Below are 27,688 nucleotides of genomic sequence, written 5' to 3'. Positions count from 1 at the left end.
GGAAGAAGAGTTTTTCCAACAAGAAGAAGAAGTTCGAGCCTATAACGACCTGCCTCCTAGAGCCCTCGCTAGCATAGAGGATCCGTGAGAAGGTCATTAGTAGGATGATATAAAAGCAACTTAAACCATACCACCTTCACATGCCACATAACCATCATATGAAACATCATAACGAAACTGTTAACAAACACATACAACCGAAAAAAAAGGACACACCCTCTAAATACAATATATCAAGTCATAACCACAAAAGCATATATACACCCTTGGGCTTAAGAGTCTAGCTAACTCTAGCAGTACACCAAAAAACACCCTAAGACCTTTCTCCAGGTGAGCTTTATACACATCTATGGACATAAAGTTAGCCCCTGCTAGACTTGCCCCTAGCCTGGTCCTTGCCTTTACCTGGAATAATGCAAAGGAAGAGAATAAGCCACAAAGCTCAGCAAGTATAATAACAAATAAAGAATGAATGATCCAGGAACAAAGAAATATCAACAACCCATCACTAGCAACCCAATCAAACAAGAATATAAGCTAGGGAATCATGCCAATGCCATGCATACCAAACAACCCATGAGTACATAATAACATAAACAGTACCGTGACATCATGTCCAACACCCACAACCACCACTGAGACTTGGGGACAGAAATCTCACTCCTAGAGTTGGGCCCTCTCGCCACACAACCCTTGAGGACATTCAGCTCCCACCCAAGATCACAATCACAACATAAGCCACAAGGTCATTAGGGCCAGAAAGCTCACTCTTAGGGTGATGCCCATGAGTACATACACCCTTAAGGACAATCCATTCCCACCCAATGACTAAGTCCACCAGCACCATATACACAAGACCATATATGTATAAATAAGACATGCTCACAAATGGGTTTAATTCCATGCCAATGAATGCATAACCACCCCTTAAGAACATCTAGACCTGTTTTAGAATCAAGAAGAAAATACTCAAAAATAATCCAAATAACTTGAACTCATTCTAAATCGAAGCCTATCAAGTCTAGTTTACAACGCAACAAATGGTTCTCGAATCAAATGTTTTTACTAAAAGTTATACTCAAAATAGTGGAACATGCACGGGCTGCTACAGGGCAAAAACGGTCAATCGTTTCCTAGAAGCGATCGATCGGTCGAAGCCGAGAACCCCCCTAAACTTCCTCAAAACATGCAGGTTAAGCACACACACTTCTACCAACTACATCCTAGCAAGGAACACATCATTTCCAAAGGTTTATAGGGTGATACGAACCCTATTTCAAAACTCAAAGAAGACCAATAAGAAAAGCCCAACAACAAAGGAGAGTTGCAAATGTTTCTACATAATCTTCAACACAAGCTTATTTAGAGAAAACATAGGAGTTTCATGCTTAAATTCCCAAACACCATAGCTAGAAGCTTAAGAGAGAGATAAAAGGGAGTAGAACTTGCCTTAAAAAGCCATTCTTTATGTATTTTGAGAGTGGTAAACTTGCTAAATCCCGAGCTTATACTAAAACCAAAATTCTATTTTCTTATGATTATGGATTTTGATTTTTTAGATATTTGTATTGAATCCAAATGGGGTGTACTTTCTTATTTACATTTATGTATTAAAATAAATGAAAGGTAAAATATAAATTAAAGAAAATAATGACACTTATTTAAACTGAAGAAATGTAAATATGTTGTAATGTATTGGATTGAAATTTCTCTTCATCTGTTCACTAAGTGCTTCATCTATCGACTATGTGCCTAGCATCTGTCGACTATGTTTTGTTCTGTCAACTATCTTGATGGTTCTGTCAACAACTTAATTTAATCTGTCGACTATTAGTTTGTATTTTAGAAGTAATTTTCTTCATATTTTTTATCTTCGACTATGGGTTTAGTTCTATCAACTATGTCTAATTTTTGATCATATAATTAATCAACTAACCTTTTTAGTCTGTTGACAGTTTGTGTCTCTGACAGTTTTCAACGATTAGTTTCTCATTCTCCAACAGCTCAAAAACGACTAGTTTCGGACAAAGCTTTTGGGAAGCCTATAAATACAAATCAATGAGATCAAGAAGAGGCTAATGTATGGAAACGAGTTGATCTAAAGATTACAAATAATTTTATTTGAGCTTTACAAGAGTCTGTGCTTTCATTGTTGTATTTTTCTCTCCAAGGCTTCATTCTATCATTGTAAATTTATTATTGAGCCATGATTTCATTGTGAGAGAACTTGTAACTAAGAGTGTTAACTCTTAGTTTCTCCATTTCATTTGTATTGTTCTTATTTTCCTAGCTTGTTGTGCTATAGGACTTGCTCTTTGAAGCAAGGGGTTGAAATACCTAGCTAGTTACTAGAGGGTTTGCTTCTATAAGCAAGAAGTTTGTAATTTTCTAGTCTTGGATGAGAGGGCCTACTTGGTTAAGTAAGAGGTTTTAGTGGATTGTTTGCAAAATCCTTAGTGAGGAGATAAGGTAATAGATTAGACTTGGGTTAAGCCGAACCACTATAAATGTTTATGTTATCTTATGCTTATGTTCTTTAATCTTTATCTTTCCAAGCATTCGTTTATTCCTCACTTGATTCACATATTTATCTTTCTTGATTTACATTTGTCATTATATATGTTTTATGTTTTAAATCACTAAAACCTCAATTTGTATCAAAACGTTTTTCAAGTTCTATTAAAATTTTAATTTACCCAATTCACCCCTCTCTTGAGTGTGTGCCATAGGATTTCAAACCTATCAACTATCCCATTCCAATATATATCACCCGAACCCACAAACGGGTCTTTATAGTGTCAAAGAGGGATATTTCCTAGCAAAAGCAAAAATAGAAGGGATCAAATGGAAAGTGTTTCCATTACTAAGAAAATGGGCATTGGAAGAGGAACTACCCCTTGTATCTCACCAGCTTGAAAGTCAAGTGCTTAGAGAACTAGGATTCAAGTATATCTTTCTTCTATATTATTAAGATAATCAATGCTATTGGTCATTCTCCCATCTCATGGATACTTAATTCATGTGCAACTTCTCATATATGTGTTTACATGTAGGATCTAGAGGAGAATAGGTCACTTGGGAAGTGGGAAGTTATCCTCTAAGTGGGAAATGGTGCTCTCCTAGAGCCATTAGCTATAGGGACTAATATTTTACTCTTATGTTGGTTTTGATGATGAAAAACAAATGATTTTATACCCCAAGTCAAGTTTACATTTTTCAACTCGAATCAATTTCAAATACAATCAAATCAAATGAAGTATGATTTTCTATCTAGATATATTAAATGGAGATTAGCAAAAACATACGCTATGATTTAAAGAATCTCCTAAATGATTTTCAAAAATTAGTTTTGAATCGTTGGTTAAAATAGAACAACAACGTTCAAAATGAAGCAATTTTTTTAAAAACAAAAGACCATATGTTCAACGGTTCTAGGAACCTGTCGACATTTTGGCATTTTAGACCAAACTATCAACAGATATCTTATAAATTGTCGACCATTTTGGTTGATATGCTTCTGGCTATCGACCATTCTCCTTAGGGCTGTAGATTAGCAGAATGCTTGTTCTTATGACAAAAAGGGGGGAGATACAACTTGAAACTAATTTTCAAATGAAAATAAGTTTTGTATCACCAAAAATTGGGAGAATGATATTTTACTCTTGTGTTGGTTTTGATGATAAAAAATAAATTATTTTATACCCCAAGTCAGGTTTAAATTTTTTAACTCAAATCAATTTCAAATACAATCAAATCAAATGAAGTATGATTTTCTATCTATATATATTAAATGGAGATTCGCAAAAACATGCACTATGATTTAAAAGAATATCCTAAATGATTTTCAAAAATTAGTTTTGAATCGTTGGTCAAAATAAAACAACAACTTTCAAAATGGAGCAAACTTTTTCAAATGAAAAAGACCATCTGTCGACCGGTTCTAGGAACTTGTTGACCATTTTGTCATTTTAGACCAAACTGTCAATAGATATCTTATAAATTGTCGATCATTTTAGTTGATATGCTTCTGGCTGTCGACTAGCAAAATGCTTGTTCTTATGGATTGGAGTTTTCCTTGCATCTATCAACGGTTATGTTATAATCTATCGATCGACAAAATTCTTACATGAGAAGGTGTCAACAGTTCTTCATATATTTTCGACTGATTTTCAAATTTAAGCGAACATGTTGACCAGTTCCTTGAATTTGTTGATCATTTCTATTGTAGAGACTTTCAACCTCTAGTTTAGTCAAGTCTTCAATTGTGGTTATCTACCACCAATGGCAATATTTTTGAAATCCCTCACCAAGCACTATAAATACATCCAAGTGATTCTATTACAAGCTTATAAGTGCCTCATATTTTTGTACTCAATTATTTTTCTCATTTTTCTCTCAAAAAGGCTTTGATTATCATTTGTATCATTTTGCTTAAGCCTTGTGTATATCTTGAGAGATATTGTAGCTGAGAGTATATACTCTTTGATCCTCTCTTCTTGTATCATTATTAGTTTTCCTACATTGCATTGCTAGAGGGCCTACTTGCTTGAGTAGGAGGTTTGTAATTTTCTAGTTTGGTGCTAGAGGGCCTACTTGAGTTCAAGTAGGAGGTTTAATGCATTGCTTCAAAATCCTTAGTGATGAGCTAAGGAAGTGGATTAGATTTGGTTTAAACCGAACCACTATAAATTGCTTGTGTATCTCTATTACTTTTATTTTTTATTTCATTATTCCAAGCATTCTTTAAAATCATCTAAAATTGCATTTGTAACGGCCCGCCTCCCGGAGCCCCCGCTAGCATAGAGGATCCGTGAGAGGGTCATTACTAAAATGATATCAAACAATGACGCATCTACAACTCACACACAACCCTTATTAAAATCATAATCTCTTTTTATTATAACATCTCATAAACATCTTTACAAACCACTCATCTCTTGGGCCCACCTGGGCTTACATAACATATGACAAACCCAAAAACGTAAACTTTACCCTTAACAGAAGTACAATGACACCCAGGATCTAGTTTCGAGAGAGCTCTGCACTTGCTATCATGACTTGACGACCTGGACCCAAACCCCGATGAACGTACCTGGAACGATGTAAAACAACATGAGTCACGAGACTCAGCAAGCTCTAAAAAGAAAGGCTGAGGGTTTAGGATATGACTCTTCCCATAACACCCCATGCAATTCATGCCAATGCAATCACGCCATGTCATGAGCTATACGTACCTTACTTCTACATGCATAACATAAAATTAACTGCACATAAGGAACCAGGGGCCCACATAAGTCAAACATTGGCACCCGGGTCCCACATTCAAACCTGTTGTAGCCTAACATAGGCTACCATATCATCATTCTCTTAGACCAGCCTTTTTCTAACATGGTCGGCTTTTCCTGACATTCAACATTTGTCTTTTCCTGATACTTGTTACATACTTTTCCTGATTCCCATCATATTCTCATGTGTTCATCATGTCATACATCACATAATCATATACTTCCGCGATCTTGGTCTTCCCTCGGGCCAACCCCGAGCTAATATCTAAGCCGAGCCGAAGCTCACATGAGTCGGTACTCCCGACACCTGGCACGGTACTCCCGTCCAGAATAACAGTAACATTAGAACCATGCAATGCAACACATAAGAAATGCAAGGGCTTCTGTAGCATAAACGTGATGACAAGGCCCCCATAAACCAAGCATCAGGCCCTGCTACGCCCATACATCAGAATTCACACATGCGACATGTTCTAAATGCATATGCTCGCCTAGGATACCCAAATTGGCTCTCAGACCAACCGGGTCATGCAAATGCTCATACGTCCCATCACACACAAAGCATGTCCCCACGTGAATGCAATCCGGCCCCTTGAAGCACACACATCATGAAATGCACAAACCAAGGCAGGAATCTGGAGTACCAGCTCTTCTGGCCATCTAGCGCTTATCGTAACAATCGATGACTGGCGCCCATACATCCAGCCATCAACTGCCACGACCCACGGTCAACAGACAGTGGCTTTGTACCCATACCCTTAGACACACTTACTGACACCATTAACTTATTAGCTTATAAACTTATCATTTCTCCAAAACTCTTCACGTACATAACCACATGACATCATGATACCATTCTCATTCTTCCTCATTCACAGAAAACTATCTCCACATACATAATAGACTCTTTTAACACATTCTCCTAATTCTGACCATAACCAATTTCTCTAAGAACCTAACCCCAACGGGTTCGGCATCATTCCCAAGGAAAACGGATCGATACGAAGCTCCGTGACGGTCGAAATAAAAAATGCCATGACATCCTTACTTAGCTTATCCCATTAACCATAAACTCACTAATAAAGTAAAAGTCATAAAATGGTTACTGCGCGGATTATTATTATTTATACGTAGAACCAAGTCACGGTGAGGGATGGTTTAGAGTACAAGAAACCTCAAAGACTTTCACAGGAAATAAATAGCGCGAGGAGAGGGTTAGGAGCTTGCCTGAAAACGGTTGATTTCAGCCTCTCTTGTGATCCCGATGTAAAGTAAAACATTTCCTATCAAATAATACAACCGAGACTTAAATTAATTAATTCTAACCGCATAAATCATATAATCTAATCGTGAAAAATTTATAATTTAGACATATGATATTTATACTAATTTTACCCACTCACCTGTACACTTTAATCGCGAATTAATTTCAAAGATTTCCAATTTTCCTCGTTTCCTCGCTACTGTGCGCCTCTTCCATTTTCGTCTCATTTCTCTTCTTCACTCGCTGGCTCAAAGAAGGCCAAAATTGGCCCTTTTATACTCAATCCAAGTGGCTTTTAAGCCACAAAAATAAATGGCCAACAGAAGGCCACGCACATGCATACACACACACACATATATATATATATTATATCCCTCTCAACCTCTCCCTCTCTCTCACCTCTCTCACCTCTGTTTCAATCTAAAACAAATGGTCACTGTGCATGACTTGCTCTCCAAGCACACACGCACAGCCAATAAACCAATAGTCTCCATAAATACAAGAATTATTAATTACCTTATTTACCCATTTTCTCAAAATAACAAAATTAAACATTTTCTCTTAATTCCTCAAATATTTCGTAATGACTTCAAATATTAAATTATTAATCATTATTTATTTCTTAATTTCTGAAATATTACAGCATTAAAATCTCATTGTTCAACAAAAAAGAGTTCAAGTTCAATCAAATTTTAAAATAACCCAATTCACCCCTCTTTTGGATTGTGGTGCCATTGCTATCTATATAATAAAACATAACAGTTTTTGAAAATGTCTCAAAAGGGAGACATTTCAATGGCTAGGATCAGTTTCTGATGGATTGATGCCTGGGATTAAAAATTTTCCCGCCCACAATCACGCATAGCGCAACCATTTTTCCTATACACATATATATCCGCCCACAGCCACGCACAGCGCAACCATCTTCCTTCCAAACATACCCACAGCACAACCATTTTTCATATACACACACAATCACATATATATCTATATACACACTCACATATATATATATGTATATACACACCGAGCCAGCGACAGGGACGAACCAGCAGTATGTAAGGGGTGAACCAGCTACAGGGGCGGCCGTGTAGCAGCGATCTTAGTAGAGGTGGAAGGCGACTGCGACGAAGTGGCCAGAAGCGTTGGTGGCCGGCGATGGCTGAAGCAGCTGTGACAGTCGATGGCTGGAGATGTAGGGGACTAACTGTAGTGGCTCGTGGCGGTCGGAGGCGGCCGGCGGTGGCGAGGCTGGCTACAACGGTGGTCGGATGAGGCCCAGGCGGCGCTGATCGGTGGCGGCTCTGCGCACAGCGGGCTGTGGGCATGAAGAAGAAGAGGAAGGAAGAATTTTTTTTATTTTTTTAAACTTAAAGTAACGACAATTAATAATTTAATAGGAAAAAAGTAATTAAAAAGTAAAGGAATTTAACTACTAAAGAAATTAATTAACCTCTAAAGAAATTAAAAAGCCAATAAGTCTATGACCTAAGCACAATTCAATTTATTTTTAAGTAACAAAATTAAATTAATCTCAAATTTATCTTTAATTGCGAAAGTAAAGTAATTTTAACTTTAAAAATTAAAACACAAATATAGTGTTTTAAAATTCAATCAAAAATTATATTTTTAAGTAACAAAGTCAAATTAATCTCAAATTTATCTTTAATTGCGAAAGTAAAGCAATTTTAACTTTAAAAATTAGAACACAAATATAGTGTTTTAAAATTCAATCAAAAATTATATTAAATAAAAATATAATAAATTTTATAGAATTATTATTTAAAATGTCAATAAAAAATCATGTTTACTAAGACAAAAATAAGAAAACTTAACAAAGTTAATTCTTTAAAAATTATCTTACCCAAAATTCAAAAATGAAATGGATTTTGTTGTGTTATGGACGAATTGATTTTTGTACTTTTTTGGAATAAATTGAGATTTTGTTTAGGTTTAAGGTATGTTTAAAGTTGGTTATATTTTTTTTACTTTTTGATCTATTTTTCCTTCCCAAATTATCAAGTGGTACAAATTTCTTTTACTTAGCCATAAGTTTGGTATTTTAATTGTCAATGATTTGTAATAATAGAATTATTTAAAATTAATTGAAAGCATTATAGCCATTTATTTTTTTATTGTGTAAATTTAATTTTGTTTATAAAAAAATGATATTTAAATTATTTTGTGTATTAAAACTATTTGACTTTCATCCAAAACATCGATGCATGGTCATCACATGCAACACAACATTGTATGATTTATGTGGTTTTGACATTTGGGATTACCTGTTGGAACAACAGTACAAATATAACTATAATAACAGCAAACCCCCTGAAAATACTACAGATCTAACAAGCAAGCAGCAATAACAAATTTGTATATTGACGCACCCATAGAACTTCCCACGCATAAATAATCAACAATGTTTCAGTAACAACATATATATGTATGTATCTTTTTTAAAATTAATTTGGAGCTCGATGAGCGTGTCAGAGGCTCAAAAATAAAATCAAGGTACAGGGTGGCAGCCAATAAGGCTTCGAGCTAGCGGGAGTGCGTGCAAGTTTAAGAATTGATCATTTCAAGGCAAGTTCCTAACCCTATCATCGTGTTCTTCAATCCCTATGCAAGTCTATGTCGGTTAAAAATAAATACGCGTGGTAACTATTTATATAATAAAGCAAAACGATTTTTTGAAAATATCTAAAATGTATTAAAGATGCAATCCTATGATTGAGATGAGTTTTGAATATTAGTGAATGGCTGAGATGAATTAGACTTCCCACCCAGCTTTTCTCTCTCTTCCTCTCTCTCACTGACCCACCCACTCATTCTCTCACACATGCATATACATACAGAGGCATATATATACACACACATACACATATACACACACATATATATACACACATACACATATAGACATACACTTGCACGATGTGCTCGTGGTAGGGGAGCAACGGACGGTAAATGCTACTCATGACGGTGGGGGGCGATGATAGTGCTCGCATTGGTTGGCTGCTGGTAGCAGCTGACCCATCGCCCCTGATCGGCAACTATAGGGGGTTCGAGGAACCCTCGATCGGTAGTCGGAGGCAACTGGCGTGGGTAGGAGGAAGAAGAAGATGGGAAGGAAAAAAAATAAAAAAAAAAAGAAAAAAGAAAATAAAATAAAATATAAAATATGAAAAAAAGGAGAAAATGGGGGGAAATGACATTGTTGATGGGTGGGTTTTAGAGTAAGGAAGACAGCCAAAGAGATGACGCGGGTGTAAGCGTTTACTAGGTTTCTCCTCTAGATTGATTGATGTAAAAATAATAATTTTTAAATTATTTATATTATGTGGGACAAGGTAAAATAAGTATTGGTTTGGTTGAATTAAACCTTTGGTTGGTGTTGTTTGAAAATTATTGATGGGTGAGTTTTACGAGTCGAGCTCCCTTCCTATTTTTTTTTTTTTTTTTGTGAAAATATTTAAAAAGAATTCATTTATTTTTTATTTATTAATTCTATTTTTTAATTTAGGCACAAGAGTTTGGGAACACAAAGTTCGGGAACACAAGGGTTCCCGACCACTCACGGTCACGCCCATGGCAGCTGGCGACGGCTGGTATGTATTGTGTAACAGTTACTGATGTACTTTATTATATAGATTTAATAATTTTTTTTCTTTTTATTATAAAATGTTAACAAGTATATATATAAAGATTTTAATTTTAATTTTTTATTCAGTGTTTACAATATTTTTTTACTTGCTCTTATATTTTGATTTGCAATATATTGGTGAACATTATAAATCTTATATGTTTGTTTATTATTTGAGTTTTGTAGAGTGTTTAATATAAGAAAAATTGTTATAAAATTTTTATAATTTTTAATATAATATTTATAAATTATAATTATATTTTAATCTTAATATTATTTACACCATGCCTTTAGGCACGAGTATACCCTATTACAATTATATTAGGAACAACTTTTGTAACTCTTCAAACTGGATATGTATTAACTTTAAAAGACTCTTTATATTGATCTAATGTTTTTCGGAATGTAATGTCCCTAGACTTGTAAGGGATGGTTATGAACTATCTTTTGCTTCTAAATCATGTCAAATTCATTATGATAATGAGGTAGTTGTCATGAGTATTATGGAGAATGGTCTTTACATAATGGAATTAAACTAAAGTGTTAGATATAATGATGTAAATGTTGCATCCACTAGTAGCAGGAACTGTTAGACAAAAGGATGTAAGTTTAGTACAAATAAACTTAGAGTTAGTTACAAAATTTGTTAGATTTTGAAGATATTTTCTATCAAATATTTAGAATTATATACTTACAAAATTATTTCTCTAACATATAAACCTTAAATCATTTTTTTTTCGCTAGTTTAACATTAAATTGGAGTTTAAAAATATTATTTATATATATATATTGTTTATTTAGTATAAATATATAATTTATATAGTATTTTTTATTTTTTATTTTTTATTTTTTATTTTTTATTTTTTAATTAATAAAAAATAATTAAATTAATTTGGGGAAGGAATATTTAATTAATTGAGTAATGACTTTGGGACATTGTGTGTGTTATTTTTAGATAATGTGATCAAAATAGAGAGAATGTGAGCAAAATTCAAATATTGACCCATGAATTTGCAAGGTATGTAAATAAGCATTTTATGGAATTTGAGGTATTAGAAATATTGTAATATGGATTATGGAATATTGTATAAATGAAAATGGTTTTTCTTGAATAATGAAGGGTTAATAATAGTATATATATATATATGTATGTATGTATGTATATAAGTAGGAAAAGAGGAGAAAAGGAGAAAAAGAAAGGAAATGAGAGAAGAGGGGAGGGCGTTCGTGAGAGGAAGAAGGGAGAGCAACTAGGGTTTCAATTCTTCTTCTTCTTCCCCTTGATAATCAAGCTCCAAGAGGGTTTCAATTTGGTTAGGTGTTGGATTCTCATCATCTCCATCTTCTCTTGCTTGTTTTTCCCCAATTTGAGTTGAGGAGGAGCGTGGTGGCTTTGGTGGAATTTCCCCAAGTGGTGTCCCTAAAAGAGGCGATTAATGCAAGTTCTAGTTCTTCTCTTCTATACCTTTAGTTCTTGTTGGATTGATGATAGAGCTTGAAACTTCTATGATTTTTGGAGAAAGATTTATGTTGTTGGTTAAGTATGTAAACCCTCCCTCATCTTCCTTTATTATTATTGATTTCAATTGGACAATTACATAGGTCTTTCCACCCTATATTTAGTTGGGAATGATGTATTTTTGTGATTGGGATTGAAGGTTGGGAGTTTTTGTTGATTTTGAGGTGTTTTCGATCATTTCTGTGTGTTTCTGGGTTCATTAGTCGACTATTTAGTGGATTAGCTGACCTTTAGAAGATCATGTCTCAGCCCAGTCGACTAATCCTTTCAATAATCGACTAATGCTCTCATTAGTCAACTAATCATCTCATTAGTCAACTATTCGTAAGTTGACTCTACACTGCGCATCATCTACTATTTCGGTCATAACTTTTTGTATAGATATCCGATTGACGAAACCGTTTAAAGTTTTGTAAATTAGACTCGATAGGATTTGATTTGACATATTATGGGTATTATCTGAACATGATGTGAAGGGTCTCCCTGGGGTTTAAAGTCATATCTATCGGGATCAAGAGTCAATCCACGTTTCGTGGCATTATTTGGTTCGAGTTTTGGGGTCTTGTGAATCACTATTATGAGAAATGGTTGAGACTCATATTTGGGGTGTGTTTCATGCATTATCATGTTATGGTATATATATGTGTGTGCTAGCCCAGGTATTGGGTGGAGCTGATTGGCCTCAAGGGTCGCGTGTGGTGGTGAGCACCGCCCTTGGAGTGGAGCTATTCGGACCCAATGACCTCCTGGCATTTGAATTCATTGTGACCTTGGGTGGGAGCTGACTGTTGTTTAGGGTTATATATGCTCACGAGCACAGCCTTGGGAGTGGAGTTGTCTGTCCCCAAGCATCCATTGCTAATTGTACAAGCTAATGGGATTTATATGTGTGCATATATTTTCTTCCGTTCGTGGGGCCGGTGTGTGTGATTTACTGGGCTTTATTCCTTTTCCCTACGGTGAATTACTCATGTTGTAAGCTGATTTCCATTATCATTCGTTGTTATGCTTGTTAGGTCTTGTGGCTCATTCTCTTACTTCTTACATCATTCCAAGAAAAGGCAAATGTAAGGTTGAAGGCGAATCTAGCAAAGATGGATCTCCAGGGACTTAGTTGTGTACAGAGATTACTTAAATACAAGGTCATTAGCAGTCTTTTGTTGCATTACTAAGAACTTTTCAATCTCTTATATTTTGAAAGCTTATATATGTGTTGTTGTGATCATGGCTTAGGGTTTTGTAGCTAATGGAAGAACTTGTGTACTTATGTCATGAATGAATCTACATATGTGGTAATTTAGGGAGCATTTATGGATGTTTTGATGTTATGTCTCTCTTTGTGGTGGTTGGGTTGAATGTTTTTATTTGAGTTGTTTCTGTATCATTCTATTAATGATCTCCTCACGGATCATCTATGCTAGCTGAGGCTCCGGGTGGCGAGCCGTCACAAAATTAATTCTTTTATTTGTATAAGATTTCGATTCCAACGACGATTTTATTAGATATCTTACAACTAGAATCCCTCTTTTTTCAATCCAATTCTTGCACCATCACAAACCCCATTTACAATCCAAATACTCTATGTCAGATTTAGGAAATAACTCTCAGAGATCTTTTTTTCTTTTTGAAATATACAGGAGAAAAACAATCAATCTATTGATATTGGAAGACTAAAAGAGTCTTTCCAATGTATCATTGATCGTGAAATGTCGATTGCTTGTTGAACCTTGTGAATTGCATGAAAGTAGGATACTCCAAATTCGGGATTTTGTTTATTATTTATATATATTATTTTATATTTATTATTGAGTATAAATATATTTTTCTCTATATATATTATTTATATTTTATAATATTTTTTAAAAATATTTGAAATATTTTTTTAAAATTTTTGAATTTTTTTAAAAAAAATAGCCACGAGTAGATGTTCTTCGCTAAACAGCCACGGGCATCTTCCCTTCGTTAAACCCTCCTCGCACGCCCCCCTTTCCTATTTAGTGATGGGCAGATGCCTATCGCTAAACTCTCCTCCTGCGTGCCCTTTTCCCCCTCTTTCCTATTTAGTGACGAGCATTTACCTGTCGCTAAACAGTGATGGAAAGATGCTCGTTGTTAAACCCCCTCCCCCCACTGCACGTGCCCCATTTTCTCGACCACCCCGCTTAAATTTCTCCCTATATAAATCCCTTCCCCTCCCCTTCATCTTCTACACTTTCTGTCTCCCCATCTCCTCGCCCCCGCTATACTCCCACCTCACTTTTAAAGTTTTGTTTATTTTTTTTGTTATAAAGTCTTCATTTAGAACATATGAGCATCACCAAAATTTATAAGTTATTTTCTTTTTTTTTTCTTTGTGCATTATATATTTAGTATTTTGTTATTTTAACTTTTAAATGCATATTTTAATGTTTTTTAGATGAAAAATATCCATTTTATTCATATTTATTTTACATTTATATAGTTGCATATTATGTATATATTATTATGTATTATGTATATATTATTGATGATTTAAAAAGATAAGAAAATTAGAAATAAAAAATTATTATGTCAATGTTTTTCAATAAAATATTAATTATACATAAAAAAAATAAAATAAATGTACAATTTATTTGGAAAAAAAATAAGTAGTTATTTATTAAATATATTATAATGATTTTAAATAAAAAGCTTAATATTTGTATTTTAATTAGTTCACATTTGTATTTTAGAATAAGAAGTATAAATATAATGTTATAAATATTGTTGTCGAATTAGTTATATTAGTAAACATAATTTTAAAATTAGAAATACAAATATATGTTATAAATATTGTTGCTAAGTTAGTAATTTTAATTAATTAATTAATTAAAATAAATTATTAATTATTAAAAATTTATTTTTATATATTTATATTAAATAAATATAAAAATTTACATTCAAATTTTAATTTATATAATTATATTTTTTATATATTTTATTATTTATTTTATTTATATTTAAATTTTCTTTTTCTTTGAATCAACGACAAAAACATTCTGTCGCTGATCAGCGACGAAAGCATTCCCATCGCTAAAATTTAGCGACGTTAATTTTAGCGACTGAATTTGTTCGTCACTAAATCTGTTGCTAAATAATTTAGCGATGGATTTTTTCGTTGTTAAAAGTTGAATTTTTTGTAGTGTTACACCAGTGTACAATACATTATGTCGCCTCTAATCAAAGGAGTAGATACACAATCGAGAGTCAACGATAGATCACTAATCCTCAAACCATGTGATCTGTTACAAGCATCATATTAAGTGGATGTTTTTCCAACACTCACCTATATATCTACTATATGCATCTTATTTAATGTGGCATGACTCACCATCCCATCTCATTAACATTTGTATGCTAAATAATGGTAATAGCCCATGTCCTAGTCCACTAATTGACTAATCATAGTCCATGGCGTTCCCAATCAAATAAATTTATTGTTGTATTTTGACAATAAATATATTTTAATAAAAACATAAATTAAGAATTATAGATGGGTTTCTACAAGATAGTGAATTAAAACTTATTTTAATTATTGAAAAAAATGCACAACTATTCTCCTTAACTCAATTTCCCCAAAGTAAATCTCAATTGGTTTATGTCTTAATACTCACCTCACTTTGGATTGAGTTGGATGAGTTCGAGTTTACCAAACACAAAACTTTGGTGTTTGAAAGCAAACTCAACCCACCTGTCTTTCAAATACAAAGCCAAATAAACGATAATTAGTCTTATCGATGTCCCATTATGGATCAGAAAATGAGGTGTTCTAAGTTTTATACTGTTAATATATTTATAATTTGATTATTATTATTATTTCAATATATATATACGTTCTATAATTATAATGTCTCATTTACTTATATTTTTAATATTAATTACTTGATACAATTTTTGTAAAGACACGAAAATTTAGAATAATTTTAAATCATTTTAAAATTTAATAAGGAATAAGATGGTAAAGTAATAAATAAAACCAGAATTTTATTTACTTGTAACCGCATTTTAATTGCAATAAAAGTACATTTTATTGAATGTATTGCTTTAAAAAAACAAACAAACAAAGAGTAAACAGTTAAAGATATGGAATGGGCTGAGCCCAACCCTTTCTTGGCCCAAAGGAGAGGGGGAATCCCAGCCCATTTGGGCAGGGCCGTCACTTTAAAAAGGAGAGAACCGTAGGCTCTCCCGATCAACACCAAGAAGTCTCCGCCCGCGGACGAGCCTCCTTCCCTCTGCGATCTCTTCTTATCGGGCGGATACTGCCACCAACCTTTGGTAAGATTTCCGGCAACCGGTTTTCCGATTCACACACACACACACAAGCGTTTGGGAGGGGTTTTTTTCGAAAAGACGAGTTTGATGGTCGGTTCGGATCGTGTGAATCTGCCGTGGTCGGTGACCGACGACGCTTTCCTGTAAACGGGATTCTTTGGGTATCTTGAAAACCAAGATTGGGCAACTCCAAAGGCGAGTTTCGATCGCCGGAGCACCGGCGGGCCAGCGGCCAACAGCGTCCGACTTCTGCTGCCGGCGGTTGGATTGTCTTTGATCAAAAATTCATTACTCGTGCCCTCTCATTATAAATTAGAGTTTTTTGCAGTTTCTTGCTTCGAACTTCTAAGAGTTTCCTCGACCATGGCTTATCTACCTTTGTTTTCTGTAGGATCGACCGGGTGAATACGTTGGGATGGTGATTTTGACGATGGAAAGGCTTTAACTTAATTTCGAACAATTTCTCTGGACTTTGCGAGCCATGCGGTGAGAATATAATTCAAGATTTTGATTTTTTTGTTGAAATATTTAATTGTTTCCTAGATTATGCAATTAATTAATTGGCAATTGAGATTGGTGTTTTATTTTGTTGATAAAAATAACACATCGGATTGAAGGGCGATGTAAATTCTTGCACTTATTTGCTTTAATTTATGGCCAATGTAGTTGCTCGAACACATTATCTGTTATTATCTTTCGTATGATGTGTATATCTTTGGGTTTCTAATGTTGCAGAGACAGTTATTACAAGCTCTTTTTCACTTAACAAGATGACCTCCAAAGAACTATGACGCGTGAATCAGAGGCCAGCTTAGAGCATTTTCATGGTGTCAGTTTGGTTACGGACGTAGGAAAGCAAAATTGACGTTTGTAATATGGAGTTGGTTATTGTGAAAGATGTTGCGGTGATTTAGAGTCTGGACAAGTGAAGGCATAGTTTTATTGAGGCACATATGTTTGTCATTAGGCCTTTGCCATGACGGGTGCGCTTGCATGGCAGGTCATCTCTTAATAAAAGCATACTTCTTTGTGTTTGAGGGGAGATCACACGGGGTGTATTTTTTGCCCTAGGTTCTCCCCTCTAGAGTGTATTCTTCTTGTTTTGTCTTTTCTTTTCATGCTTTCCTTTCTCTTGAACAATGGAATATTGCATCCTCGAAAGCACCCTCGACATTCTCGATTTTGGCATGCCATGAACCAGCGTTGCTTCCTAGTTGTTCTCGGATGATGTAGATACAAATTACACATCAGATTGACGGGCGAGGTAAATTCTTGCACTTATTTGCTTTAATTTATGGCCTTTTGATTCCCTCTTCATACCTTTTTTATGGATGTTCAAGAGTCGCAGTTCAGATCTTGGCATGTTTGTCCGGCCAATGTAGTTGATCGAACACATTATCTGTTATTATCTTTCGTATGATGTGTATATCTTTGGGTTTCTAATGTTGCAGAAACGATTATTACAAGCTCTTTTTCACTTAACAAGATGACCTCCAAAGAACTATGACGCGTGAATCAGAGGGCCAGCTTAGAGCATTTTCATGGTGTCAGTTTGGTTATGGACATAGGAAAGCAAAATTGACGTTTGTAATATGGAGTTGGTTATTGTGAAAGATGTTGCAGTAATTTAGAGTCTAGACAAGTGAAGGCATAGTTTTAGGGAGGCACATATGTTTGTCATTAGGCCTTTGCCATGACGGGTGCGCTTGCATGGCGGGTCATCTCTTAATAAAAGTATACTTTTTCGTGTTTGAGGGGAGGTCGCACGGGGTGTTTTATTTGCCCTAGGTTCTCCCCTCTTGAGTGTGTTCTTGTTGTTTTGTTTTTTTTCTTTTCATGCTTTCCTTTCTCTTGAACAATGGAATATTGCATCCTCAAAAGCAACCTCGACATTCTCGGTTGTACTCTCTAACCCAGCTTATTTTGGCATGCCATGAACCAGCGTTGTTGCTTTCTAGTTGTTCTCGGAGGATGGAGACCAAATGTGGTACTTGGGAAGATATTTGTTTGTAGATGAATTAAAGAGGCTGGTGAGTAGTTGAATTAGTGTATTGAGCTCTTTACAGAGTTAAATTCTTCATTTGTAATCATTTAGATATTTGAATAAAATATATCCTTTATTCTTTGCTTTCTTTATCTAAAATATTTTCTTTGAGTGTTAATTTTGCTTTCTTCCTTAAATTTTAACACAGTTTAGGGTGAATGTAAAAGCTGAGTCGACTCATATTGTCGTGGCAGCGCACATATTAGGTTTTAGCCCCAAGTTGTTACAATTTAAAGTTTTGAGCAAGTTACAATGCATTGCATTCTTTTAAATTACAATAATGTCACACTTGGATATTGTTGTACATATAATACCTACCCTTCAAAAAAAAAAAAAAAAGCAAATTAAAAAGGACACAAGAGCCAGTGACCTAGTGAAGGCGGCTGCAAGGAACTCTTAATCCCACATAAGAACTCATTTGTTATGTATGTCATGCCCGAACTGTAGCCGAGCACATACTTAACCTATGAAACTTTTAACTCCACATAGGAATTCATTTGTTAGCCCTCCCCAATGAGGTGCCAATCTTGTCTATAAATGAGGACAACGAAAACGGTGGCAATGATGTCGGTACTTGGTAGGAACGATCAGCAGGGATGACATTGGTGAGGTGCCAATCTGTTGTACATTCATGTCACTTGCTCAAGTAAGTCCATGGTTTGCAACGAATTCACATCTATTGCTAGCCTACGAAGTCAGAACTATAATTTTTTCACGCTTTTGAAACACAACAATGGTGTTAAGGTATTTTCAAATCACATACAATTAATGAACAATTTATCATATGTTAAGATATAATTTGCAGATTAAAAGAAAAGTAATCATTTATGTGGAAGATGGAGCAGTTGCATAAGGTATTTTCAAATCTATCTTTTGTATACATGAAGATAAAAAGAGATTAATTAACTTGAGACATTAATTGTACTAACACTTTTCATTTTCACTAGAATAGTTTAACAAATATTCACAAGTACATCTATTGTCAAACTTAAAATGACTTTAAAACTATATATAATTAACTTGATAGTTAATTAAGTGAACCACAGACATACTTAATACAAAACCCAAAAATAGAAGTGTATTAGATTTGTTTAAATAATAAGAGATCATAATTACTCTACTTGCTGCTTAAAATCTCCATTTGTGTACTTTATGAGTGAATATGTTTCTAATAATAAATTTATTATGCTTGTCACGGTAGGTTGTGAGCTCTAGTGGGTATATCACCGCGATCCTATCGCAACATGCTTGTTGTGGTAGGTCGTGAGGTCCAGTGATTGGGTGCACGTAATGGCCCATTCCCAGATAATCTCACTAGTATAGGATATCCGAAAGGAGGTCAACACAAGAATGATATAGAACAATAACATACAACACCACATTACAATCCTTAGATAAATTCAGCAGAAGCCAACATAAAGGTTTACAACATCTTAGCACTATGGCCTACACAAAATTTAACAAAACTTTTATGGGTTCAAATCATGACAAAAAGTTTCACATCCTATATCGAAACAAAGCCAATGATGTCTAGTTTATATAAAAATAAACATATTATAAATTAGATATAACCACAAAAAGTTATACAGCAAAAACCCAAGCAATGTTGAATTATATAGAGCAATAGGTTATAGAAAATTTTTTTTGACAAAACATAACAAGGCCACTGGGGGCTCAAATCGAAGCCAAAAAATTCAAAGCCTATATCAAATCAAAGCTCATCAAATCTAGTTTACAATGCAATAAACGAATCTCAAATCAGATATTTCTACTAAAAGTTATGCCTAAAACAATACATCACGCGCAGGCTGCCATAACCCAAAACAACATATGGACATAATGCAAAACAAACCAACAAATAACTGTTTTGCTCTAATCTAACCAGTAATATGCCATTCTTAGAAGTATTTTGGGATAAATCAAGTCCCAAATGAAGATCCAATAAGACCCATTAATTTTGAAGAATTTTTACAAAATATTTGCAAATAAAAGGAGATACCCATTTTTAACAAAAATGGTATTTTTAGCCATGAAGAAAGCAAGATATACAAAATGAAATGAATTAAACAAGGAACTTGTACACCAAAATGAAGAGAATAAATCTTGCATAATAAGAGAGATACAAGGAGAACTTGCCTTTCTTTAAATGGAGATAAACCAAGAAGAACTTGTCTTCAAACTTGAAACTCACCCTTGCTTCAAATGAAGAAAATGAAAATGGAGGAGAAGAAACAAGAGGAAAAATTCTCGGAAGAGGAAAGAAGAGAGAGAATGGAGGGAAAAAATGATAGGAAAATGGGGAAAGAGAAGAATGATTGAGAGACAAATGAGAGAAAAATGGAAAAAAGAGAGGGCCATGTGTCTCTCACCAAATAACTCTTTTGCCTTTCACTTGCACATACAATCACAATTATTATCATGCCCCTTTTGGACATTTGTCATTCCTTTTCCCATTTTCTTTATCAACCCATTTATACAATTTCTCATTTATCCTTACATTTTTCACACTCAACACAAGGATCTCAAACCCTTTCTTGACATTTCATAATTAAATTATTTTTTCCTTTAATTTATCTCACCACATAGCAAATGAGCTCAAGCCCAACTTATTAATTCAACTCTTACTAATTAGGCCCAACTCTCATAAGCCCAAAGAGTTTATTTTCTAACTTGTCCAACACTTAAGACCCAACCCAATTCACTTGAATTTAACTAAATTTACAACCCACGTAGTTTGCATCCATGAGAAATGAGTTTTACTAAATTTTTAGCTATCCCAATTCTTTGGACTTTTCACATTAGCCCAACCCATACATTAAACTCAACTCATAAAAATAAAATAAAATAAAATCCAACCTCTAGATAATCCAAAGGATAAATATAATCCAAGACATATAAATAAAATAAAAATAAAAACCGAAGGCAAATTGCTCCACTTCAAAATATGAATTTTCAACTTCAATATTGGCAACTAGAAATACTGAAGTATCTGATTGTGGTGCATGCTGCCCAACTACCATTTTCTCCCAATTTCAGTAGAATTTTCATCAAAGACTACATCTCTGTTGATGGTGATCTTTTGAGTTTGCAAGTTATAAAGCCTGTAACCTTTAGCTTGTGGAGCATAACCCAAGAACACTCCCAACTCTGACTTCTGATCCAGCTTACTTCTTTTGACAGTAGGTATGTGTATATAGCATATGGAGCCAAAAACTCTCAAATGCTTTGCCGAAGGTCGTACACCACTCCAAGCCTCCACTGGTGTTTTACCATCCACTGTTGATGTAGGTAATCTATTCAGCAAATAAACTGCTTCTGCCCAAAACTTTTGAGGTAGCCCTTTTTCATATAACATGCACCTCACCATTTCAACCATTGTCCTATTTTTCTTCTCCGACACACCATTCTGCTCAGGAGTGTACCCTACAGTCAATTGATGATTAATTTCCAAGTCATCACAATATTTTATAAACTCATTTGAATTATATTCCATGCCATTATCCGACCTCAAGATCTTAAGTTTACTTCCACTTTGTGCTCCTACCATTACTCTGAATTTTTTGAACACGGATAATACTTGTGACTTGTGCTCACAAAGTATACCCATGTCATTCTAGTTAGGTCATTAATAAACAACACAAAATACCTGTTCTTACTCAAGGATTCAGTTTTCATAGGCCTGCAGACATCTGAGTGTATTAATTCAAGCTTTTCCTTAGCCCTCCATGAAGAACTAGCAGGAAATGGCTGCCTATGCTGCTTTCCCATTTGACAAGAGCCACAAACAACAGTAGGAATTAAGATTTCAGGCAAATCCTTAGTTAAGCCTTGACTATGCAATTTGGTGAGTGCAACAAAGTTAAAATGCCCATATCTTTTATGCCATAACCATGACTCATCATCTTTCACAAATTTAACTTGTTCACCAACAAAATTCCAATTCAAAGGAAAACTTTTATCAACCATAGGCAATTCAGCAATCAACACATCATTAGAATCATAAATAAAGCAACATTTGTCCTTAAATGTCAGTGAATAGTTATTTTGAAGCATTTGAGCAACACTTAGCAAATTATGGGCTAAGCATGGAATATAGAGAACATCATGTATGTATTTGGTACCTTCTTTTGTTTGCACAGCCACTAAACCCTTTCCTTCAGCTTCAACCACATCACCGTTGCCTAGTTTCACCTTAGTCTTGATAGTTTTATCCAGCTGGTTGAAGAGTTTTTCATCCCTTGACATGTGACTTGTACAACCACTGTCAATGAAACAGATTTGCTTTCCTACTATTTGTGAACTTTGAGACACCATGAACAAGCTAGCTTTAGGCTCTTCTTCTTCTTCTTCTGTATAGTTAGATTTTTGAAATGGTTTTTCTTGGCCCTGGTTTTGCTTGACTCTGCAATTCTTCTCTATATGACCCATTTTCTTACAAAATCTACATTGGATAGGTGGCTTGTCCTTAAACCAACAATATTTTTCTAGATGATTCGTTCTTTGACAAAACCTGCAGGGAGGAAACTTTGCTTTGTTTGTAGACTTCTTTGAACTAGAAATTGCCTTTTCTTTACCCGACTTGTCACCAGAATATTTCTTCCACTCCTTCTTAGATTGCCTTCCTTTTTACTTGGCTTGAAATGCCCCTTTTCAGTCACCTCTCCATCCCTTATAATTGATCTTTGCTCTTGAGTTTGTAATTTGCTTATCAATTTAGCAACTATCATTGTCTTGAGGTCACAAGATTCTTCTATTTCTGAAATTTTGGACTCAAACTTTGCAAGTAAGCTTATCATCATTTTCTCTACCATTCTTTCATCAGGAAATGCTTCTCCTAGCAACCTTATCTTGTTCACAAGCTCAAGAACCTTGGATGAGTAATCTTTGACTGATTCTTCATACTTCATTTTCAACATTTCAAACTCCATTTTAAGTGTCAAGAGTTTGACAGTCTTCACCCTATCACTGCCTTCAAACTCTTCCTTCAATTTTTGCCACACATCCTTAGGTGTCTCACGGGCCATTATCCTAGTGAAGATCACATCTGAAAGTGCGAAATGAATGCAGGTAAGAGCCTTTGGTTTTCTTGCCTTAAGCTCCTCATAAGCCCTCATCTATGCCAACGTTGGATTAAGACCAAGTGCAGGAGGATCAGCCCCATCTTCAACTACATCCCATAAGCTTAAAGCCTTTAGATAAGCCTTCATTTTTATAACCCATATGTGATAATTTTCCCCCGTAAATAGAGGAGGACTTGTAGCTGGTAAACTAGTAGAAGCCATTGATCACTCACCCTCTCACAAATCCCTCAAGAAGTACAGCTCTGATACCATATGTTAGTTAGAGGAAAAATACCTTCATATGTTTATTGATAGCCATCCTCTGCTTTTATACAAATCATATCCAAAAAAAAATCAAAACAAATTCCAACTTACCTTCCTTAAAATTTGGAAGAACCCTATCCATAATCTTCTATAACTAATATCCCTTAGTTTAAATTTATTCAAAAGAAAATCAAACAACCTTCAACTAACATTCCTTAAAAATAGGAAAAACAATTGACTAAGTAAAAACTCATTTCATTAACACTCCTCCTTGAGTTTTTTCTGCAAGACTCCTAACTATGCCCTTAAATCTTCAAACCTTGACTTTTGTAATCCTTTAGTGATAAAGCATGAACTGTAATGCTCTAATTTGATTTCCTTATTTTGCTCAGCTTGCCTTAAAGCATGAAACTTCACCTTAATATGTTTGGACTTGCCATGAAGAACCGGATTTTGAGCCATAGAAATTGCAGACTTGTTGTCAAACTTAATAACAGTAGCTTCTTTTACATCCATCTCCAAATCAGCCATTATTTTCCTTAGCCAAATAGCCTGATTTGTAGCATCTGCTGTTGCTACATATTCTGCCTCAGCAGAAGATTGTGCAACCACATCTTGTTTTTTTTGAATTCCATGAAAATACACCTGTTCCCAATAAGAATACATAACCAGATGTACTCTTCATATCATCAATACTTCCTGCCCAATCACTATCAGAGTACCCTTGAAGCATGCCATTTTCTGTTGAACTATACCAAATACCATAATCTGCACTTCCTTTAACGTATCTCAATGCCTGTTTTGCAACTCCCAAGTGAACTTGGCCTGAAGACTGCATAAATCTTGATAACAGGCTCACTGTATACATCAAGTCAGGCCTGGTAGCTGTCAAATACAACAAGCTACCAATCAACTCCTGTAAACAGTAGGATTAGCTTTCTCTCTACCTTCTTCCTTAAATAACTTCTCATTGTGCACCAATAGAGTAGCAACAGCTTTGCATCCTTCCATTTTGAATCTTTTAAGAAGATCATGGGCATATTTTCCTGAGAAATGAAAATTCCAGTTGAACTTTGAAGAATTTCCATCCCTAGAAAATATTTCATCTCACCCAAATTTGACATCTCAAATTTTTTTTCCATCGCACCCTTAAATTCTTTTAACATCAATTCATCATTTCCCGTTACCAACAAATCATCAACATAAAGTGATACAACTAGTAGCTTTTCCTTCTCCACCTTTCTAACATATAATGTAGCTTCATTTTCACTTCTCCTGAAACCACAATGAGTGAGATAAGCTTATATCTTGTTGTACCAAGCCCTAGGTGCTTGTTTCAACCCATACAATGCTTTATGAAGCTTGTATACCATTTCTTATGTGCTAGAAACTTCATAACCCTCAGGTTGCTCTACAAAGATCTCCTCTTGCAATTCACCATTTAAAAAAGCTGACTTTACTTCAAGGTGAAAAATCTTCTATTTCAATTTAGCTGCTAAAGCCACTAAAAACCTTATTGTGTCATGCCTAGCAACCGGTGCAAAAGTGTCACTAAAATCAATTCCAAGCTGTTGGGCATACCCCTTAACAACTAACCTTGCCTTCAGCTTGTTCGCTGAGCCATATGGATTTACTTTAGTTCTTTAAATCCATTTCAACCATATCACATTTCTCTATAATCCAAGATATATATATATATATTCACCAAAATAAAATAAAATCATTAACCATGACAGATTCAATAACGGGTCGTTACACTAGGAATGAGACATTACATCTTACAATGGACTACATTAAGTCCTTGCAACCATAAGAGAAATTTACCATGGATGATATGTTGAAGAAAAGATTTTCATGCTTGTAAAATGAGAAGTATAATCAATACGACAGATGATTTACACATTGCAGTACATGCCCATCTTAAAGTATTTGTATCCACAAGCATATAACCACCTCCAACCTCACCCACAGACTTTGCACAAGCTCAAAAATAGCCTAAACCAGCCATTACTGCCACCACAAGTGATCTCAGCAACGGCTACCACTGCCAATAACCATCATCGGCCAACGATTTCCACGATCGAAGCCTACTATTTAAAACACCAAGCCAAGAGAGTTAATATATCTAAATGGGTCAGATCTAATGGTTGGATTTCCGTAGATCTATTTTTTTTTTTGCCTAAATGCCATAAGTGATAAAAATATAGTAGAAATGGTAAAAGGACTAGTAGAGATGTAAGAAAGCTAAAATATAGTAGAAATGGAAAAAGGAAACTGAAATCTATACCATTTGATTTGGGTGTCAGGTAATAGTGACGACGTTAAGGCAACAAAGAGCTGGAGATGGCGACAATGTAGTGGCAACAGTAACGATGACTAATTAGAGGCATCGACTATGTAGAGGCAACGACAGTGGTGGCTTTTAAGGTAGCGGAGGCGACGACAAGCAGAGAGGAATTCAGCGGGTTTAGAGAGGGAGATGAAGTCCAGTTGCTGGGGTTTGAGGATTTGGCCAAGGGAAAAGAGGCAAGGTGTAAGGCCCCCACCCAAGTCCCCAAGGAACCGAAGCGGATGCCCTACTAAAATAGAGACAACTTGAACCTGGATAAACCTGTCATGCATGCGACTTATAGATACTAAAAACCTGATAAAGGAAACTTTGCATCACGACATGAGTATCAAAACCTCAACCTACTATACAACGGCTGACCTCTAGGCTTACATAGCCCAGGCGTGCATAACATACAATACTGGCACAACGACTACAAATAAAAATATAGTCCATACAAACCCAATAAACTGAAACAAAATACAATCTGAAGCGACAAAATGCATCAAAAGAAACCCCAGACTGATAACTGCTAGATCTACATGGCCCTGTACACCGCCTACCCTGGAAGTCGGGAACAGCTAGACTCACCCACAACTGGATCCTTACCTTTACCTGGAATGAAGAGAAAAACAATGTGAGTCCAAATGACTCAGCAAGCTCATAAAGAAATGAAGGACGAATAGAATAGGTGCTAAGAGTAAACCTGCGTCTCAAGTGCATAACAAACTGAAACTCATGCATAACATGCCAAGCAATCTCGTAAACTGATACAGGTACCAACTGTAAAAATAATGATGCTCACATAAAGGATCTTGGGGCCCAAATAAGAAATGCATTAGCAACCCAAGTCCATATCACAAACCTGTTGCTGCCCTAAAGGCAAGCGGTACCTGTCACTCGAGCCAAAGCTCACTTGGGTGGGAGCAACCAACACCCGTTGGCACGCATAAGCATCTAAGATAGAAACTGGGCACGCCGAAGCGTCTCTAAATAACTCGATTTAGGAAACCCAACACCGTACAACTGTATCTTAAGAACTGGTGCTAAGACTATGAAAATGCAACAAATAAGGGGTGGCGTAGTAGACCAGACAAGATAGAAAGCCCCCATAAGCCAATCATCCCGCCAAGCTAGTAAAACACACGCCAAATGCAAATGCTCGTGTCTACCAACTACAGATAAATATATCATGTTCATGTAACAAGTACTCAAGTGTAAATGAACCACACAAAATGCATAAACTCGACTTGAGTGAACCACACAAAAAGATTTGGGTTTGGACTTCCCGATATCTCGATTTTAGCATCAAAGAGCCTCGTTTTGCATGAAAACGCACCATCCAGGTAAGTCCAGTATTTTTCCTTGAAGTTCATAGCCTATGATGAATTGTTGTGGAATTAGATCTGAGAAAATAGTCTCGATAGTAATTATTGGGATTTTTAGAAGAAAAAAAAAAGGAAGAAAAGGAAGGAAAATGAAATAAATGGAATATTGAGGATATTTAATGATTAAATGTCATTTTTATGATTGAGGTGATGAGATGATGTCATTGGTGCTTTTTGAGAGTTGGCACGAGAATCGAGGCTGGGCACGCATATCAAGGCAATGCGCGCTTTTCGATGTGCCTTGATCTTTGGGCAAATGTGAGTGGTTTTCTCACAAGAACTTATATTCATCATATGTTTGTATATATGCATGTTGTTATGAATACAATATTCATTTTGGCATATTGCATGGAAAAGTCGTGATAATTGCATAACACGATATTATTGTTATATGGATATTTGTGCATGGGAATGGGATGTCGCTCCCAAAGTGTAGCCATAATTCCCTAGGGCAATGATGGAATAATGTTAGGCTTATCCTACATAGGTTCGGGATTTGCCTAAGATTTCGTGCCAGACTGGTGGGCCTGGGAAGTTACATTAAGGGCAAATGTTGTTCATGTTATCGCATCTGCATTCAAATATATGTTTTTGGA

At 35.2% G+C, this 27,688-nt stretch overlaps 1 long non-coding RNA gene across 1 annotated transcript; it reads left to right on the top strand.

Annotated features, from left to right (window-relative positions):
* The first annotated feature begins 15,900 nt into the window (after positions 1-15,900).
* LOC127787232 (uncharacterized) lies at positions 15,901-18,150 on the top strand. Its single transcript, XR_008020124.1, has 4 exons — positions 15,901-16,010; positions 16,399-16,493; positions 16,743-17,271; positions 17,459-18,150. It is a non-coding gene; the product is annotated as an uncharacterized LOC127787232 (long non-coding RNA).
* The last annotated feature ends 9,538 nt before the right edge of the window (positions 18,151-27,688 follow it).

Source organism: Diospyros lotus, chromosome 12, assembly GCF_014633365.1.
Source record: "Diospyros lotus cultivar Yz01 chromosome 12, ASM1463336v1, whole genome shotgun sequence".
Lineage (NCBI taxonomy): Eukaryota > Viridiplantae > Streptophyta > Magnoliopsida > Ericales > Ebenaceae > Diospyros > Diospyros lotus.
The sequence above is the reverse complement of the archived record's forward strand: the minus strand, read 5'-3'. Positions and strand labels throughout refer to the sequence as shown.